The sequence below is a fragment of the Thermobia domestica genome, chromosome 12, assembly GCF_964235325.1.
Source record: "Thermobia domestica chromosome 12, izTheDome1.hap1.1, whole genome shotgun sequence".
NCBI lineage: Eukaryota > Metazoa > Arthropoda > Insecta > Zygentoma > Lepismatidae > Thermobia > Thermobia domestica.
The window spans coordinates 7,958,561-7,965,363 of record NC_137465.1 but is presented as its reverse complement, the minus strand read 5'-3'; positions in this window follow the sequence as shown (position 1 = coordinate 7,965,363).

The following is a 6,803-nucleotide window of genomic DNA, read 5'->3' as shown; positions in this document are numbered from 1 at the left end:
TGTTTTCACCAGTCTATAACTCCGAAAGAAATCATTTGTGCACCCAGGTTGGTCTATACTTTTTGTCTTATGTTAGTGTCAGGAATCACGTCTCAAACGTTGTCGGTGTTGTTTTCAAACACCCTGTATATAAGGTTCGATTCCTGCCAGGAGCTCAAATGGTTGGGATTAGTGTTGTCCACGGGACCTTTCGAAATTCGGGACAAAACGAAAGACATGACAGTTCTCGTCTCGATTTTTGAGACGGAACGAAAAATTTCTTAAGTTTCGTGGGCAACACTAATTTCCCCAAGTCTTGGATTTCAAGCACTGTCTTAGTGTTGCATGATTCATAGTATAAAAACCATAAATTGATAAAGGGATTGTACGAACATAATGAAGACCGTTTATCAAGATTTAAAGATACGGATATCATTATACAATGTATTCCAATAATAAATATGACTTAAATGTTGTTATATTCTACTCTTCTTAGACTTCTCACGACGCAGAAGTATTCTGATAACTTCTATACCACAGAAGCAAATTAAGAAAATAATCATTGTATAAATAAATGTATGTAAATAAATATACATAAATTTGAAGAATGAGACAAGACGAACAGTATTTTCGGACACGAGACGAGACGAGAAATTATTATTCATACATCAGGTTCAGATCAGACTTCTACAAAATTTAGGAGATTAAATGAGAAAACGTTATTTCTTGTCTCATATCGTCTCATGACCAACATTAGTAATTATTCAGCGTTATGTAGCCTCAGTGCTTAAATCATCATCATCATCATCATAGCTATTCTGCCATTATTGGCAGGTCACTTGCCGGAATTGAGAAGCTACCATGCTCCACGATCTTCCGCTAACCTCTTCATCTTCACGTACGATTTTTCTGATTTGTTATCGTCCATTAATTTTAGTCTCCTTCACTCCCTCCCTCGCTTTCCTGCTACCATACCTTTTAGCATGTCCCTCATGATATAGTTTGTTCTTACCCAATGTCCCAACCAGTTTCTTTTCCTCTTCTTATACGTTAATATCTAAAATTGTTCTTTTCCCTCCCACCATTTCTAACAACTCATTCGTTCTCCGCTCGACCCAGCTAATTCTCTCCATTTTTCTCCACACCCACATTTCGAATTCCAACTAACTCAGTGAGCATTTTACTATATTTGTTTTCCTACAACACCTTTGTTTGTATTACGGAGAAGTTATGTTTCTGCAGCGATGACTCTTTCGGTTGTTCATTAGTTAGATAAATAGTCAATTAATAATTAAGTACGATTCTTATTAGTTAGGTCGTTAGACAAAAAGGTAAATAAATACTTCTTTCCCTCTGTGAGAAAATGTGAGGGTTGATAAACAGAGACAGTTAATTAACGAAAACTTTATCTTTCTCTCTCTCTCTACTTGATATTAATCAGATTTTGAATAGTGGCTACTAGCAACATACATAATTGTTATTGATTCTACGCCTGACTCCATTATTAGCAGTAATTATTACTCCGTGGGAGAGGGCGTTTAGATGGGATACTAACTAACAAATGATTGTCGAATTAGCATTTTGATGTATAGGCGTATTTAACTAGCTTATTCACGACATCTGGTCATCAGTGATGCTGGTACATATATGTTCATAAATGGCCGCCATTCGATTAATCCTCTGCTCTGATATTTAACCTCATTGTACACAAGACCTTTTCATAATAGATTCCCGTCAACGTCAGAAAGAGCTCGCTTACATTTCATCCAGTCATTTGGTTCATTCTATTTAAGAGTAAGCTCAAGGGATGAGCTCAATGTATCAAGTACTTTAATGTAAGTGTAAAGGAACATACGTTAATGTCTTTTTTTTTTCAGTTTAACGTCCTCGATTATTTCCTTTAGGCTAAGGGAGACGATGATTAAGGGAAGTGAATGATAATGTAAAAATTGGTGGAATGAGAAAGTGGGAGGAAACGGGAGTACGTCGAGAAATCCTGTAGATACGATGTTATCCACCACAAACTTACTTGGACGGGGATCGAACCAAAGGATCTACGCACCAGAGGTTAATCACTCTACCACTGAGCCATTTTTCCCATTTTTAAAAAAATATTTTAAAATCCAGATGAATTACAGACAATTAAGTGGAAAAGTTTCAGTTGAGGCGAACTTTTTTTTTTATTTATTTTTTTTTTTTTAGAAACGATAAGTGACAGAGTCCTCGTCTTTTGTATAAGTGGCCCTGATTTGATCCCAAGTTATGTGATTGTGGTTAACAACATTGTGCCGTAAATGTTCTTGGGGTACCGGTACTTCCATGCCTTCCCATTCTTTCATAGTCATTCAGTTTCATTCACAATGTCCGTTCCCCCCCCCCCAAAGTACGTAGATGCACACCCTCCAAATATACTATTCCTTCTCCCGGAAAAAAAATAGAAGAACCCAGGATTGTTTGCGATGAAACCAAGTTAACCTACGTTGAACACTAAACTTTATTCAATTTTAGCGTTCTTGAAAGTATAGTTTTAGTATTACTGAAATGTCCGTACTTTGCAACAGGCAAAATAGGTTTATATAACACGCCATTTCGCCTTTAATATACACGTTTCAAATGAAACTATAGTGATAAGAATCCATAAGACATTCTAATTATGGTGTAAATTTTGAAATACTTTTACCCCGATAGAATACGAATCTTTAATCAGAGTAACATGAAAAATAACGAGTTTGATATTAAATATTTTAAATTTATTTCGAAGAGATTAGACCCAAAAAGTATGGATTAGGCATAATTTTCGGTCATTTTCAATTTTCATTTATCACCCTTCTCCCCCACCATGCCGATTCTGTCCGATCGTAGACTTAAGTGGCATCAGGTATACCAGTATTCATCTCAGCAATCCAGAAAATTATGGTTTTGACTATAATATTACTCGTTTTCGTTTATTTTTGTATATCAAGCCCCCCTTCCCGCCTCCTACAGGTAGTAGTACGAGCTTAACTTTTACTTAAATGTCTTCGGTATTCATATCAGACACCCCAGAAACTATGGATTTGACATTAATATCAGTCGTTTTAGATTACACTAGCCAACAAAATTTTATTTTTTTCTGTAACTGGCATGAGAACAGCTAATCTTCATGTTTTAGGGTGTGCTGATAACGAAAACGCTAATGAAAATATAAGATTAGCTCTCGTTTTGAAGTTATCATAATTTTATGTTATTGCCTATATAAGCTTATGCATGTAAATGAAATGAAATGAAATCTTTGAGTTTTACGTCCCACGATTATGCCGGTTAGGCTAAAGGAGACGGTGAAAATGAGAAACGAATGAAATGGTGGAATGAAGAAAGTGGGAGGAAACGGGAGAACTCCGAGAAAACCCACGCACACGGTGTTTGTCCACCACAAAGTTCACTTGGCGGGGACTGGGATCGAACCCGGAACCCCAAACACCAGAGGTGAACACTCTACAACTGAGCCACCGCGGCCCCCCTTATGTATGTATTTACCTTGTTGTTATCCCTCGCAGGTAGGTCACTGAAGACGCAACCGCTTTGATTGGCGTTTGTAGTTTTCAGCTGGTGATTCCCTGCATAGTGTCCAACTCATGTCGTTCAGATTCCCCATTGGGTTATGGGTCCACGTTCCATATAGCTTAGCTGCTGAATGAGACACTAAACCCCAAGTAAACTAACTTAAACCTGGATTGTCGGTATGCAACTTATCTAACTTCACCTTTATATTCTCTTTCCACTTTAAGTTACCAAGAATCAGCTCCTTTCGAGAAGGTTCATGTGCAAGCAATATATTCCGTCCATTATTCTAACTCGATAATTCCAGTTCGAAACATTTATAGTGATCTCTAGAACTTGATTGTTCTCCATTCAGCTACCTGTTCCTGTATGATTGAACCCAGGGGTAAAAGTAGATCTGAAAAGGTAGGGGGACGGTAGGTAGCGGCATTACGCCAAGCAGTTCCTCTGCCTATCTTTGCCCATTGTATATTTTTTAGGTACTGGGGGATGCCGTACATATTTTTTGGAGGTGGGGGCATAGCATTCTCCCGCGTTCCCCCTCACTTTTACCCCTGATTGAACCCCATAAGACAGCGATATAAACTCTAATATTTTGTTTTAATTGCCCACGACAGTAAGAAGGTCTCTTTTGCACAGATTGGGTGACAGTTTTGAAAATTTGATTGATACACACAAGTGCCGGAATCTGAGAAAATTTTGTAATTCGTAAGCCATATTACAACAATATTTTCTTTCGAAGTTATTCTAACGAAGTTATTTTAAAAAGAATAAATCTATACATAAAGCTTTTCAGCACGTACATCATCATGATTTTCATCCCATTGATTGCTATCAAGTTTTTTCTTTTAAAAAAAAAACGAATAAGGATTTTGAATAAATTATATTTACAGATTTCTTCTTTGTTTACATTTCGCTTACGCCCTTAACTCCAAAAAAAAAAAAAAAAACTTGCTCCCCAAAGCCTTCTCAGTATGGTCATGTTCATATTTATAAACATTGAAGAGGGGACCGCAATTTCTTATTGGTAGAGCGCTCCCCTCTGGAGCATGAGGTTTCTGGTTCAACCTCAGCTCTCGTCAAGTAGTTTTGTGGTGGACAACATCACGCGTGCATTTTATCAGACTGCACCTGTTTCCTCCCATTTTCATCATTTGAATCATTATCATCCATCTCATCAAAACCGTTTCTCATATGGGCCTATAAGCTATCTGTGTGTAGGAAAAACATAGTGCAGGTCAATAACTATTTTGCTATTATGCTATCAAACATTATACCTATTTGTTAGCTCAATATCAACTACAGTTATTCCCTAAAGTATCAACATCTACTGAACCACAATATTATAGTTGTAATATTCCTGTTAGTCCCGGCATTTTGTTTGTACATATTTGCGTGATTCTATTCTGCAATTAATTGTATCATTTTCCAAAGATTTTAATGAATTCTAGAATTTTTTGTTGTTAATTATATATTCACTTAAAATTTGTCTTACGAAAATATGATTAAAACACAGGGTGGATATAAGTCTCTCCCTGATAACAAACTTTAGTAAGAAGAAAACAAAGAATGATTAGAAGCATGCAGTCTGAAAACTTCGCTTGTGTTATACTTCAAGATTTTGCCACAGCTTTTGCTGCCACCTACTGCAGCTAAGCTCGTGTTGCTTTAACCCGAAGTCCACAGAAATCCTTGCGTTGCACATCACTTGAACTGGACATCCCGAAGTCAACTGTGCTAAAAATTTTACACAAACGCTTAAAATTATACGCATATAAGGTATAAATCGTTCATAACTAACACTAGAAGACCGTAACCGATGCGCAAGTTTCGCATGTCGCATTGCATGGACAACTAATGGAGCACATGTGAACATTTTCTATATCAGGTTTTTAAAAAATGAGTTTTCCTATTATTTGTCGCAAACCGCATGCTTATGTCATTCTTAGTTTTCTTGTTAATAATGTTTGTTATCAGGGAGACTTTATGTCCACCCTGTATTGTGAGTCATAAGATGTTGACAATAACTCAACTTTTAGTACTATTTTAGTCCTATATACAAAAGAAAGAAAAACTTATTATAATGTACTAAATAAAATAATGTAAATAAATACATGTACATAATTATAAGCATTATGCATACAAAATTTTAATAAACATGAATAGTTGTAAAAAAAAAAAAAAAAAAAAAAGTGTTCAAAACTGTATTTATAACTCCGAGTGATATTCTGTCCCAGCATAAATATACTGTAAATGTGAAAAATAGAGCCAAGTTCTCGTACGTTTATCACTTTGTTATGCCTGGAAAAAAACAGAGATCTGAAATTATGCCAAGTTCTGTTGAAATTCGGAAATCAAAATATTAAATTATAATTTCCGAAATATTGCAACTTTAATGCCGAGAACAACTTGTCAGGCAAGAGTCTTTCGAGGCAGGAGCGTCGTTTGGGGGGAGGCAAGGAGGGGACAGTTGCCTCTCCCCAAGAGTTTGAAGAATAGATATACTTTAATAGATTGTCTACTAATATAAAGTACAAAATGTGGTACTCTTACGTCGGTGTTACTTGCCCCCCTCAAGCGCAGTCTGAAATGATGCCCCTGTTTCGAGGTTATAATTTATATTTCAGCACCGCAAATGTTATTTTCAAGAGAGAAAGACATTTCGAGTTTTCAAACTTCCTCTTTTGCTTGTATCACAAAACCTATATTTGTGCCACGTTTAAAGTTTACATGTCTACAGGAAGAAATAGATTTTGAATCGTTATCTTAAGTAATATGAAAGTATATTGGTTTACCTTTTCTTCCCTACGTTTCCTCCATGGATGGGGATATTTCGAGTTTTCGAATTTTCCCCCATTTTATTTCTACTATAAACCTTACACTTGTGCTAAATTTCAAGTTCCATGTCTATAGTAAGTACTCTTTAGATTTTGAATCGTTGGCAAACGACATGTTATTTTGAATATACCCCTCAAACTATCCTCCTTAGAAAGGGAAATTTTAGTTTTCGGATTTTCCCCCCTCCCTTTATTTCACAAATCATACAATTGTGTCTAATTACAAGTTTCTGTGTCTAGAGGTAGTAGCCCCGTAGTACTCTATAGGTTTTAAATTAAATAATGTAACCATATGTAATGTTGCCCTTGCACTTTAATTTTCTTCCGTGGAAAGGAAAAATTCAGTTTTCGAATTTTCTCCCTTTAGTTCTAGGGATGGGCACGAGCCAGTTCGAGTGAGTTTTCTTTGAACCTCGACTCGACTCGAAACAGACAACTTTAAGCTCG